The following is a 15,128-nucleotide window of genomic DNA, read 5'->3' as shown; positions in this document are numbered from 1 at the left end:
CAGTGTAACTACAGGTACATGGGATATAACATCTAAATTCCCACGGTTGTTAGATGACGATGTAAGGAACGGTTAATATTTCTTACAGCGTCATATTTTATGGGCGGTGGTGAGTACTACCATCAAGTGCCCCTTTTGCCCGTCCAATGGTTTTCGAATGTCAAATCAATAATGACAGCATTAGTAGCCTGTAAATTTCCCACTGCTGGGCTAAGGCCTCCTCTCCCTTTGAGGAGAAGGTTTGGAGCATATTGCACCACGCTGCTCCAATGCGGTCTGGTGAAATATACATTTGGCAGAATTTCGTTAAAATTAGACACATGCAGGTTCCCTCACGATGCTTTCCTTCACCGCCTACCACGAGATGAATTATAAACACAAATTAAGCACATGAAAATCCAGTGGTGCTTGCCTGGGTTTGAACCCGAAATCATCGGTTAAGATGCACGCGTTCTAACCACTGGGCCATCTCGGCTCAGCAATGAAGATATATTAATCGAGAACTGTCAGTAGTTCACAATATAGTTTAGGTATTAGAAAAACGCGTGCTAAACTTAAATCTAAGGTTTGTTTATATTTATTCCTTCTTCGTTACACAGGTTCCTTTGGGGTCTTGTGTCGCCTTGTAAGTACGGCTAGACCCTTTAAGCTTCAGCGTGGACTTTCACTAGCCAGTAGTCATTAAGAAACATGAATAAATAGGCAGCTTTGTATGGAAAAAACCTTAACTTTTCTCTCATGATACTAACGCGACCAGCATGAATATGCAAATAACTGATGACATATAAAGGTTAATTCAACTTTGTCGATTTGCAAGAAAATGTGCTTTGAATATTTCGTCTCCAAATAAAAAAAAATATGGAAGAAATAACCAGTTGTTTAATCTTGTTTTTTTTAGAGGAGGAAATAGAGCAATATTCAAAAATTTGTTACTAGTTTTTTAACTATGAGATTTATTTATTTTTTGCTACTACTATTGTAAGTACGTTATTTTTTTAATGTATATATATTTTTTTATAGGTCCACTTGTCTAGAAATTTTGCATTGTTACCTTTCGCGACATAGACGCTCACATAGAAATAATTTTTGGACGTGATGGTAAGTGCTCAGCACAACCCAAAGACATTGGTAAAAAACAATTAACCATTCCTTACATCGGCAATGCACCACCAGCCTTCGGAACTGAGTAGTTCCGCTGACTCAACTTACACTATCTGATGAGAGAGTGGTACCTCCTCAGACAGGCTTGCACAAAGCCCAAGTGTCCAAGTCTCTTGGCTCTCGTTTGGAAGCTATTGGCCCATAGTATAAAAATTGATCAAAAGCGGCCAAGCGCAGTCGGCGTCTTTTGTATGGTAATAGGCGGTGTCCTTTTTTGTTTTCGTGTAAATAAGTTGAGTTTTTCGGAATTCGCATGTTAAATTAGGTATTTAATTAAGCCACGATGAGCCGAGGTGGCCCAGTGACAAGGACACATAAATCTTAACTAAATACCGTGGGTTCAAACCGGGAAAACCAACGCGCATATTTCATGATTTTATTCATCTCAAATCAGGTCAAATGTATTTTATTAAGTTTACAATAAAGCATTTTTGAATTGTAAATATTTCAACTCTACCACAGTTTCCAGCGAGAACGGGAAGAAACTCGTATAGTTGCTCTTTAAAAGAAAAAACAGATTTCCAATGATGTTACGCACAATTATTGTTCTGTGATGGAACCCGAACCCAAATCCAAAGTTTTATAAGTATTATTTTATTGAATAATAAGATTTATTGCTTAATTTACTTAATAAACTTTTTAAATTTGTTAAATAATAAATTGATTATACATTTTTTCGGCGTTCTCGATTTCTCCTTTTCGATATTAAGGATAACGTCATACAGAAACCTTCATTGGTTCCAAATTCTACAACACAAGCATTTTACTATGGAACAGATTCAACCACAATGCTCCAATTCACCTTCGTAGAGGTAGAAACACATTTGTAAATTATCATACGAAACATATATATTTCCTTACAATATTTACATGAAAATTCAATGGAAATTGCTCGGGTTCGAAGCGGATATCTTCGTTTAAGAAGATTCACGTGTTCCAAACTAAAACGTTGTACAAAAATCATGTATTCTTATCAATAAACAGCCGACATTTTTGCAATGAAAGTCTTAGAAAGCGCTCGCTGTACCAAACATGAAACGACTTTTTTTTTTTTTAATATACAACATCCACGGGCTCACAGTTGCCCGTGCCTTTTTTTACATTTTATTTTTATAAATTTTATATTTTTACTGAACATCAGCAGATCTTCGCTGGACTTCGAGCTTGTCGTCTTCTTGGAAGACGTGGCCCACACTGACATAATTTTTTTTTTTTAAATTTCAAATAGTATATAAATAATCCATAATAAATAATATATGATAATATATAATATTTAAAAATACTGTATATATTAGTTTTTTTTTTTTTTTATCCTAATTACTGCAATCCAGCGGGCCCTGCTCCGTGTTCGATCAGAGAGAGTACAGCCTCGGCGACTCTGATTTCGCGTTTATGTATATATAGATATATATAGATGTCTTGGGGCTGTGCTCTAGGATGGTCTTTTCTGAAACCAAGAAAAGACCATCCTAGAACCACCTCGCTAGCTCCGGACAGCTGTGCCGCCATTACTATGGCTCCGAAGTGGTTCATGAGGGCTTCGTCGACCGTAAGACGGTTACATTTTATGCTCTCGTTGAATCCGTTCACTAGCACGGATGCCATAGTTCGTACCCTTGATTTAGCTTTTTCGCCAAATCGGTGTGTAAGTTGTTCTTTCAGGTCTTTTAGCTTCGATTGTGGAGGTGACTACCACTTCCTTGTCCTCATCGAAATTCCTGACAATGTGAGTCGTCTTTCCGCATCCTGGTACCCCGTTTATCTACGATATCTGTGGCAGTTCCCAACCCACAAGAGGTGCGTCGACCCCGGACCTTCTGAGATGGATTTTGCCATCGCGAGTATCCTGTCGTCTAGCATTTCTCTCGTGCATCTGGCCACTACTACCACTGGGTCTCCTGTTGGTGTGAAGAACCTAGGTAATGCGTCTTTTCGTCCCTCATCTTCAACCAGGCCCACGAATCCCTCTGCAGCGCTGTAAGCAGCCATGTACCACCCCAACATTTTCCCTTTGATAACTTGGGATGTGTCGTTGTTGTATATGGCCGCCTCGGCTTCTTCAAGCTCCACCTCCAGCAGATTTTCGTTACCGCGTTGGTAGGTCTGCATGATCTTTTTGCAGGTGGCTAAGTGGACCTCACGGGTGGCCGTCACAATAGCCCGGAACTCTAGGAAAGCGTTCACTGCATGGTCTCAAGGGTTTGACGCTGGTCTCAGCTTTGGTGGTATTACTTGTCCTTATCGGTCCTTGTTAGATGGGCGCGTGTTGTTTTGGGCTTTCCCGGGTCGTTGACCATCAGGAATTCCCTCATTGACTGCGCCTGTCAGTTCGATGAAACCGTCGGGCCGGGGTCTGATTGGGGTGAGTGCGACGTCTTGTTCTTCGGAGATACCAAATCGCGGATTAAACATGCCACCGCCGTCACTGCAGGTCCAGGGCTCGGCCGTCTGTCTCGACGGCACTTCGGGGCCTGGGCCGTTCTCTGCGCCGCTATTTTTAGCTGCAATCGCTGAGATCCTCTTAATTGGGACTCGACGGTGGCCAGCTTTGCAGTGGGGAATGTTGTTGGGACCTCGGGTTTCAGGAAACTCAGGTCTTCCCCCCTGTCCTCATATGCGATAACCTCATGTTTTTTCGAGGCTAACAGGCAGCCAAAGCGGACAGCAATGTCACCTGTTTCAAAGCCGACCCTCATGGCATCCACACTTATCGTACTTGGGTTCCCTCCGTGGTCCTCCTCGACCATCTTCGAGAGCATTGCGCACGCCATTGCAAAGGGGGCTTCCTCTTCCCGTTCGAAGAATGCGACCACTTTGTTTCGTAGTCGCATCAGTCGACAGGTCAAAGCACCCGGCATTTGCGTTGTTAGCACGTCGATGGTGGTCCGCTTGATGCTAACTTTGGAAGTACTCCCTTTAATGAGTAAGGCTATTCCAGGAGACACAGTCAAGCGATCTGAGCCCTCCGGGCAACAGAATCCAATGCCCACCCTCTCAGTATCTCCACTCATAAAGAGAGCCACACCTTTGATTTTGATGTCCGGTGTACCACGTTCACCCACGTTTTGCAACAGCTCCGTGAACGCGGTGTATTGAGTGGGCTGGTTGGCTGTGATGGGCTGTTCTCTCTTTACGAGCAATCCCCATAGAGTACGTAGGAGAGCCTGTAGTTTTTGCCTAAGGGTGTTACCGGTGGCCCGGGTCTGGCTTTGCTGGGAAATCGCCATCGGGTTTGTATTTTGAGTTTTGTGTTGTATGCTTTGTGGTGGGAGGGTTAAAGATGGTACAGCAGACGAATTATTCTTTTTGCAGCTAATTGGACGGCTTTTCTGGCGAATGCGAGGAACGGTGTTCTTGTATCCTCCTTCTCCATGATGGTTTGGAGAGAAGACTGGTCCACTCTTCTCTCCCAGGTAACTATGTGTACGTTAAATTTCAGAGAAATGTTATCTGTATCAGAGCCGAGATGGCCCAGTGGTTAGAACGCGTGCATCTTAACCGATGATTTCGCGATCAAGCCCAGGCAAGCACCACTGAATTTTCATGTGCTTAATTTGTGTTTATAATTCATCTCGTGCTCGGCGGTGAAGGAAAACATCGTGAGGAAACCTGCATGTTTCTAATTTCAACAAAATTCTGTCACATGTGCATTCCACCAACCCGCATTGAAGCAGCGTGGTGGAATATGCTCCATACCTTCTCTTCAAAGGGAGAGGAGGCCTTAGCCTAGCAGTGGGAAATTTACAGGCTGCTAATGTAAAATGAACATAAAATAAATAAAAAATTAAATTATGTAAAATGACTATACTAAAGTGCTTTTAAAAGCCTACTCGAATAAAATATATATTGATTTGATTTAATAGCATTTTATTTATAAGTTTTCATTATCTCTTATCAATAAACCACCGGTAATTTTTCATTGAAGGTCATAGAAAGCAGCACTTGGACCAAACATCTATTTTACGAAGGAGATAAGATTTTTTTGCTGCCACGAAAACAGGATGGCCTTAGTTTTAACATTTAAAAATCAGGTTTAGATCAGCATTCGTAAAATTTGCATTTGAACTTGTTTTAATAAAAAATATATATATATAGCGCTCCATTTAAAGTTTAAAGCCAGATCGAGTTTAGTGCTAAATATTTGTAGTTTGCACGTGTTATAACCTCATTAGTTTTATGATGAACGTAATTATTTATGGAAGGTATTTTCTGTAAAGATTTTTAATGAATGAATGGATGAGCGAATTATTATATGGTAATTACAAAAAAAAAAAACAACTATTTCTAGTCTGCGTGAAGTTCATGATTGAAAATTTAACCTAATTCAAGTATGCTTTTTATTGAAATTTTATTTGGTTCAATCATTATTAACAAATTAATCTTATAGTTTCAATAGAATATAATTTGATGTCTTGTAACGATTCATTGGTGTCTATTGAATTTAAATACTTTTGTACAGTACGGTTAAAAGAAATTATTGTTTAGTCCAAAAGAATACATTATTTAAATAGTTTGTTACGAGCACTTTTGAATCTTAAATTTACAAGACATTAAAATGAAGCTACGACTGATTCGGAATGTAAATTCTACTGAGAAGAACTGGTAATAAATTTATTTCTCTAGTATACCAATTAAAAATGATAAACATGTTAATGGTAGAGCTTTGTGCAAGCCGGTCTTGTTAGGTATCTCCAACTCATCAGATATTCTACCGACAAACAGCAGTACTCGGTATTGTTGTTCCGGTTTGAAGGGTGAGTGACCCAGTGTACAGGCACAAGGGACACAACATCGCACTTCCCAAGATTGGTGGCGCATTGGCGATTGAAGGAATGGTTAATATTTCTTACAGCGACATAGTCTATGTGCGATGGTGACCACTTACCATTAGATGGCCAAATATGTAGTCCGCCGCGATCATAAAAAAAAAACTTGTTTGACTTTACGCTTTAAATAAAAAAGATTAATAATAGCAATGAAATTAGGATGAGATCACATGAGAACTCACCTCATCCAACGTAAAAATAATCATCACAATTGGTTCAAAACCTAACGTTCCCAGGGGTCCACGGGAGACCTGCTGGGGGTCTACGTAGGCGTGAATAAAAAATGGGGGTCCATAAGATGTTAATGGGGGTCCACGAAAATTTATCTGTTTTTGATAGTAAAGAGCAAAAATGTAAGCATAGCTTTTATAAGGGCCTACCTACATTGTTTTAAGGACCTAACTAAGCAGATAATATTTTAATAAGGCAAGCGACTGTTACTTGTACAAACTTGCGTATTCGATATTACGTACAATTTCGTGTACAGACTTGCAAAGCGCTATCCGCCCGACATTGCTTAATGCTTGTTCAGACATGAACTTGATTACGACTATAAATACTTGATTTTTTTTTTTGTCATCAGTTTGAGAGAATAACTAACATAGATTTTAATTGCTGAAATACTCGTAGGGTTACTAAGGATAGAATTAAAAGCACCAATATTAAACAAATTTAAATTTAGTTCATATTTTAGTGTTTCTCTCAAACTGTGGTTACAGACACATGCCAATAGGTGGTCCACGAGAAAAATAAGTTTGGGAACTACTGGTTTACAGCCTATAAAACTTACATCTGAATTCTATACAGTCGTATCGGAATGCTGTTCCATCCATAAGGAGGAAGTAGCGAGTTCACGTTTAGAATCCTCACTTTAACCCAATAAAATCTCCCGTGTAGTTTGATATTCCATTTTTAAAATCACCGTGAAATCTGTGAGGATGTTAACATCATCAATGCAGATAACAAAACAATGCAACGCTCCCCTCACGTCTTTGTCTGAACGAATAACACCCGAAGGAATTTTCAAACCATTTTCACCAATGGTCAGAATGATACATGAAAAAGGTTTAGGCGTTTAAATCATTATGGTTATGTGTAACTATAACAATAATTATTGAAGACGCCGAAAAATGCCGACGTAGAGTTATCCTGCCTTACGCCGCGTTAACCAATAGAATGAATTGTACTAGAATATAATCTTTACTGTACCGTTGCTCCTCGCAACATTTGTAATACAAAAAAATATTTTAATCAAATAAAACTCGTATGTTAATTTATAATAATATCAAACGTCTATTTGAAAAATCAAAACATATGAATATATGTTTAAAAAAAAGAGTTACAATAAATGCCTAAACAAAGCCCACATCTCACATATAAAAGGCTATCACATTTTAATACTGTATCAACGATCTACGAATCAAATTTCGAACGACTACGTTAATTTCAACATACAACTATTCAAATGTAATAAGCAAGAAAAATATTTATCGTTTTTTAGTTTAAACGCACCAATCTCTGGGACGGACAAATTTGATTGAAAAAAAAACATTGTATTACAAATCCATCCTTAAGGAAGGTTATAAGAGCTCCGTGCTAACTTTGCCGATTCATATATATGACGCAGTCAACTGGTTAAATTAGCCACTTATTCGACAGCCTAGACACTTTACTTATGGCCGTCGTTCAACCAGCCTTCCGAACGACATCGGCTAACACATCTTCCATTCATAGAATAGAGACTCTCGTGTAAATAAAAATATTTATATGGTTGCGGTTTAGTAATGGGGTGCAGGAGAGTGGGAGGGGGTTTAGGCGTTTCGTTGGATGGATAGTCAAGCTGCTTCCCTGCGATATATACAAATCGTTTGTTAATAAAAAACATTATCAAATAAGGCATTTTATTCAACACAAGATTGTATAGATGATAAGAAAAATCTGGAGCTAATACTTGTTGACTTTCAGGCAGGATACAAAACTAAAATAAGTACTTAAATAACATAACATATTTCAAATTTAGGATAATAGTAACTACTGATTTTCTTAGCGGTTCCGGTGGAATCTACATTCCGAACCGGTTTTCAATACAGTTATATAAAATGTCGAATCAAAAGTGCTTATAAAACCCTACTTGAATAGAGTACATTTTGATTTTGATAGGCATGTCCGGGTAACTACCACCCTATCTTCTCTTTTCCACCAAGACATAGATAATTGATACTGCATTAATTGTATATATATATATATATATATATAAATATAAAAAAAAATAATAGTAATTATTATGATAAACGTAAACCTTCCTTTTTCATCACTACTACTAAAACAGTGACTCAAAAACTCAAACTCAAATTCCTTTATTCAATAAAGAAGAATCACACTCATTGAAATAAACTCAGCGGATCTTTTTTTTTCAACTGTATCATTTACATATATAAAATATGAAAACAAATAGCCGGGAGGCGATCCTCATTTTAACATTCATAATTTAAATTTGTAATAAAATATAATACGTATTTCGAGCGACGATACTTAATTTACGGTTTAGCGGGCAACTTGCGCACGCGCCTTACAAAAATTAACTATCATGTTTTTTTTTTAAACGCACCATAATATGTATAACTTTAAAAATGAACAGCCTATAAATGTCGTTTAGCTTTAAATATGTACTTCCAACTTCACCGGAGAGATCTGTACACTATTCCAACCGTAACAGGAAAAAAGTCAAATAAACAACACCTGACAGCAAATTGACGCGATATCATTGGTCGAGAGCTTGATTAATCTATGATATTCACTATGGATCTACGAAAATATGGCGTTTTGAACGTCAACGAAACTATTATCGAAATTTTGGAAGAAAATTGAAGTGAAAATAAGTTGTTAAGTGTAATAGTGTTGTGTTATAAATATATATAATAATAATCATAAACTCTTAGTGGTGTACAACAAACCTGAGCTATGTATTAGCAAATGGGATGAAATACGTAAATCTAAGGTTTGATTATATTTTTTTCCTACTTCCATTGAAATAGGCTATATATAATTCGCACCCCCGGTGCGAGACCGTCACTTTTGTGAAAATGCAATTTTTCAGGAGAAGCATTTAAAACATGGACATTCTCCACGCGTCGCGTGATTCGCGCCAAAACCGTGATGACACTCACGCCATCTTACGGAAACTATGTGCACTACGAAAGTAAGGTTATTGCACCAAGTAAAGAGTTACTTCAGGACACTTATTACGCAATTAACTTATTCTACTTTTAACTACTTTTAAATTTTTGCAAAAGTGATGGTCTCGCACCAGGCGTGCGATATACAATATATTCAAATGTCTTTATTCAATAATAGCTGCCCGATCCCGCTTCACACGGGCTTATACAAATATATAAAATATACAAGTATAAGATTGAAGAAAATATTTAAAAAATAAATAAAAACTATTTCTTTTACCGGCTAGGAAAGTTGAAATTCACGGCTTTTCCCTACTATACATGTAAACCTTCCCCTCGAATCGCTCTGTTCATTGATAAAAACCGCATTAAAATCCGTTGCGTAGTTGAAAAGATCTAACCGTACAGACGGCGGGAAGCGACTTCGTTTTATACTATTTAGAGACATGCATTAAACTTACTTATTGGAAGTCAAAGTAAATACTAAATCTAGATCGGAAAGGATATTACCTTGACCTGAACCGGAGAAAGAAACTCAGCGGGTTTTCTCGTCTACTTTTGTTAATGTTCACAATATAATATCAATCACTGATTAATCGCGAAATCTCAGCAACTATAACACGTACAAACTTGAGATTTGACAAGCAGGTTCCTTAAAGGGTTTTAAGAAACCCAAAGGGAAATAAAACGAAGTTTGTGTTATAAAAATTTCGCGCGGGTAAATCCTAAGTAATACGAAATAAGCAAATATCAGCCCAATATTCAGTCAAGATTAACGCGTTCAAACTGGATCACTTCGGACCATCAAAGCGAATATAATTAAAACAAAATATACATATATTTTAATTAATACGTTATACTATAACCGTATATATTAATATATATTTTATTGCGATATTTTGAACGTTTTAATTATGTCGATTCTAGTTCAGATAGTCTCAAAATTACACTAATTTCACAAACATTTAGCTATCTCTATCAAAAGTGTCTATGAATTTAATTGTATTAAATTAAAATATCTGTGTATTGCCCAGGCACAGGTCGTAGATCCTGGAAGGGGAAACAACCAGACCAGGATCATATTTTATACAAACTTTCAAAATTCTAATAAGTTCCTGTACTCAAACAAAAATTTAGATTTTGGATGATAGAATTATTGTTGTGAATCGTAATGGCGAGTCTCGTATGCCGTCACGGCATACGCTCTATTACCGAAGAACCCCCTTCTGCATACCTCGTATATTATATACAACATAGTTTTATATTGTTATAACAATAAAGAAATATTTTTATTTTAGTACCGATCTATGTATTTTTTCTATTTTATAAATTTATTTATTGGGTATTTTTAAGTTGAGGTTAGATTTGTTAGTGGAATTGAACTGTGTAACACCTGTCTATTAATAGTCAGAATAAAATATTTAAAACCGCAATTGTGCATGACGAAGTTAAAAATAAAAATGTTTAAATTATATTAGTGCTCAAGTTGAATTGTAATATATATTTTTATGAGTAATTATCAACATCAATCAACCAATCTAAGAAATTTAATTATAAAATCGTTTATGTTACAATAATAATTGTTTTCGATGTTTCGTACCTGAGTGTCTAGTTACGACCACATTTTTTACAGAAATCATAAAAATGATACACTTTTAATTAGAGATTCAAAAGCTAAAACATCCTACACTGACTTTTTTTTTATTGCGTACAAATAATTGAATCGTCAAAAGAAGTTACAACTGTGTGTACACAGCCTCATAGAAATATGTTAAAGCGTGTGCAGACAACCTTATCGGTTATAGAGATCTCTATCAGGCAAATGGTCGCATATATTTTCTGTATGAATTACAATAAGGCTCATGATGCGACATTTAAAGCATATCTGTTTTAGAAGCGAATCTTCTTGCGGCGCGAATAAGTTAAATTTCAAGGTCGTATTACATTTTAGCATATGTGTACATTTCTACTCCACTTATTACTATTTAAGAAGCGATACTTCTTGTGGCGTGATTGAAGCAAAACTGCTGGGACAAATTTGAATTTAACTTTTCATCTTTTTAAAAAATTAAATTATTTCTCTATTTAAGTATATTGATATTGTTTGCAAGACTAGACTGACATAACATTAGGCGCCATGTTGCAAACTATTGTATAATAATAATAATAGCCGTTTTTCCACATAGGAACACATTCTAAATTCAAATATTTAATTTATAATAGCACAAAAAAAATATATATGCAAAAACAATAATTATCACACAGGTACATTTTGTTTAATATATATTTATTAACTTTGAAAAACCATTATAAAACGGGTCCTATAAAACTCAGGATATGTTAAATCAACTCTAACCAAACATTAATAGATAAAAATACATCATTAACGAGAATGTCATTGATTATCTGTCAAATATTTGGATAGATAAAAAAAATCTCGTTTCTGTGAACGGATTAATAGATACTTTCACATTTGTTTTTTTAGATCTGTTGACATTTTATTCTAAATTTAAAAAAGGAAATGGAACTCATTAGTCACGTGGAATAGTGTAATGTTTTATAAATTCTATGTTAGTTTTATAATTTATGGCTGTAAATATATAAGTTAAATAAATTTTTTTTACACCTTTTATTATAAAACTTACTAAGATATCATTATTGGTGATGATAGAGAAATGTATTTCTAAAATTAATGGCTGTATACGATACAAATGACAATTACAAAACTTAATTCTTTGCATCTTCTCTGATAGAAAAAAAAAAAAAAATCAAAAATAGAATTTAATGTAGAATTACTTAGAAAAATAAAATGTTCCTGTGTATATATGTAATCACTTATAAGCGTACAAAATATTAATTATAAATAATAATATAATTATATATAATATTTTACTCTTTCCAATAAAGTCTTTTAACAAATGCTTTATTTTTTAATAAAAAAAAAAAAATTATAATTAAACTAATATTGTAACAAAGATAACTTTATATCAATTAAGAATTTTTTTTTAACAGATAATTATTTTTTTTATCTTTAGTTAAATAAGTATTACATTAAGAGACAACTATTATCAAAATTATATAATTTATTATGCCACAGCATTTGTTAATAGATTAAGATTAACAAGTTATATAAATATAATTATATTTATTAATAAAAAAATAACATTTCAATAAAATAAATATTTAATGTTATTTACATTGAATAATTTGTTATGCAAAATAAGATTAACAGTGGCGAAAGTGAGGAAATTTCTAACATTATCAGATAAAAGTTTCTGATGGAAATGGAATGTCTTTTGTTTATAGATAAAAGAAAAAAAAAACGACAACATTAAAAATAAAACTAACCTGATTATTTAGTCCATCCGATTTATCACCAAGGAACTTATTTCGTGAACCGTAACCAGAAAACTTAGCACCAAAATAAAAATCGCGGTAATCTATTTTTTTTTAAAGATAACTGCAATGTCAGTTAAGGCATTTTATCATACAGTTTAGAGCCAATCAAAGGTTTAAATATAAATTTTGTACTAATTGAGATAACGAAACAATTACGAACGATAAGTAAACGATTAAAGTTTGGTTTATATCTATGAAAAGCCGAAAATATTCAGACCCGGTTAGTATTAGACAAATGTAATCGGCGACAAGACGATTCGTAATAAAATTATACACGGCATAGCGTCAAATTACGCGTCTCTCGCCTTTAGTTAAAAGGTTAACAGCCAATTGAGTACATTTTTTTTTAATCAGTTAAAAATAAGGACATTCAACGATTAATACGATGGTGGAACAACTCACCGTTGCTAGCGCGCCGCATTCCACCGTTCTCGAAGTGCGTGGGATCGTATTTTCATCTTGTTCACGTAATACCACTTTACGAATTACTAATATTTTGTATAAAAATGCAAGGAGATATAAAAAAATAAGATGACCACTGTTACATTGGAACTGTCAAAGTTGAACTTCACTCAAGTGGCCGTGCCAAGTATCATAGACAAGATTGTGTTTTATTTTTAGAAAATAATTATGTCTACTCGATACTAGGTGGCGCTACTGGTCTTAAGGGTCAATACATTTTTGGAATGTAATTTAAATAAAAATTCCTACAATTTAAACATTACTAATTAATATATAATGAATACTTTTATATTGAATGATTATTTGACATTTAGTGACTTTCCTCGATGAAACCATACCTTCGACTTCACTAGATGAATTAAACTTTCATGATCTTGAATAACTCACTTTATTGACTCGCATAAAATATTAATGTGTAAATAAATTGTACAAAACATCAGCACGATTTAAAACACTAGTAATACCATCTATACAATTTGACAAGAAATATTGATTGACATAAATGACACAAAATATTTTAGACAAAAAACATTTTCTTCATTTTTATTGTTATTACTATTGTCACGTTCAGTAATACAACAATTAATTCTTTAATCACTTATTTCAAAAAATAATCTCCCAGTGTAAGTAACCAATAACGTATAATAGGGATTCTGGAACATTTTTCGTTACCATTATTCTTTAAATACTATAAGATATAATTTATTAGATTTAAACTTAAATGGAGTAATATTAACGGTTTTTTTAAATTATTATAAATGTGATTTTGATGTAATGCCTACATTGTAAACACGAGAAAATAAACTTGTCAAGGAATAAGAATGAATGATAAAATTCTTCAGACTATTTTTCATTGACATCAAACAAATTAAAATATATATATATATCTTTTTAAAGAATTAGGTTCACTATACTTTAAAAGAATATACAAATATAGATAGAAGAACTTGCAGTTAGATAGAGTTGTATAGATATTCAAACAGAATACATAAAGAGTCATAATGAGTTTCTGGCCTGTTCTTCCGGGTAGACTCTGAATTCCGAACCGGAAGTGACTTAATATTAAATTTGTAATATGTATTTAGAATTTCAACTTTAAAGTTAAGTTAATGGTTTTCCTTGACAAGTAACACGTGAAATTGTAACTACATTCCAATGAAAAAAAATTTTTTTTTTTTAAATTTCCGAATTTTTTTACTATTAACTTAATTATGTAATATGTATATATATGTATATACATAATAATAGGTAAACATGTATTTTTGGTGTATGTAATATAGTATTTATTTGTATGTTCTTTTACAGGGATGTTTTGGAGCTTCGTAATCGTAACCGAAATCATTGGATATCCGAAATAAAAATCTATCCGACCCTTGATCGAATAAGATAAAAAAAAATGTTATTATAATTTTATATGTGCATAGTATTATACTTAAATAGAATAGCTAATTGATTGTTAAGACAATTTCTTTTCATTGATTATACATAATACGAAATAATAATCTAACATTTAAAGTCAAATCATTCCCTTTTAATTTATATAATATATTTTTATTTTATCAAATGTATTCTAGTTTATTCGCAACTGAAACTATCCGAAACAATCGGATAATCCGAAATAATAACGTACTTATTCGGAACCGTATCTGTAACCGGTAAAATATTAGTCATGTATCCAGATCCGAAATTGCATATGCATTGTATATCTGGTTTTTATGATGTAGTAGTTGTCGCCCCCGGCTTCGTTCGCGTTTTTGGGGTTGGTTGTCATCTGTTAGGCCCTAAACAAAAATTTTAACAAAACAAAACCGACTTAAAAAAAACAACATTATTCCAAAACATATTAATTAATTAATATGCACTAAAAAGCAAGAAAATAATTTCGTATTCTTCTACAGCTTAATAATCAATTTACATTTTCTACTCATCAATATGTAGGTACGATCTATGAATTTACCACGCAAGAAGGTAGGTACCTTCCCACTTTAAATCTACCGGGCACGCGCCAGAGAAAGAAGTGATACAATTTATTTGATTGCGAACCTTTTTAGATCCGTTCTATATCTACGCCGTCCAGCTTACGGTAATTCCTTGCGTTTAATAT

General features: G+C 34.1%; 1 protein-coding gene across 1 annotated transcript in view; it reads right to left on the bottom strand.

The window, feature by feature from the left end:
* Positions 1–13,133, bottom strand: part of LOC113396736 (uncharacterized) — a 38,103-nt gene extending 24,970 nt beyond the window's left edge. Inside the window, exon 1 of the mRNA XM_026634788.2 lies at positions 12,965–13,133. The gene's annotated coding sequence lies outside the window, so the exon portion shown is untranslated. The remainder of the gene's footprint in view (positions 1–12,964) is intronic.
* Between the last annotated feature and the right edge of the window lie 1,995 nt (positions 13,134–15,128).

This window comes from Vanessa tameamea, chromosome 28, assembly GCF_037043105.1.
Source record: "Vanessa tameamea isolate UH-Manoa-2023 chromosome 28, ilVanTame1 primary haplotype, whole genome shotgun sequence".
Lineage (NCBI taxonomy): Eukaryota > Metazoa > Arthropoda > Insecta > Lepidoptera > Nymphalidae > Vanessa > Vanessa tameamea.
This window is presented reverse-complemented; position numbering and strand designations above follow the sequence as displayed.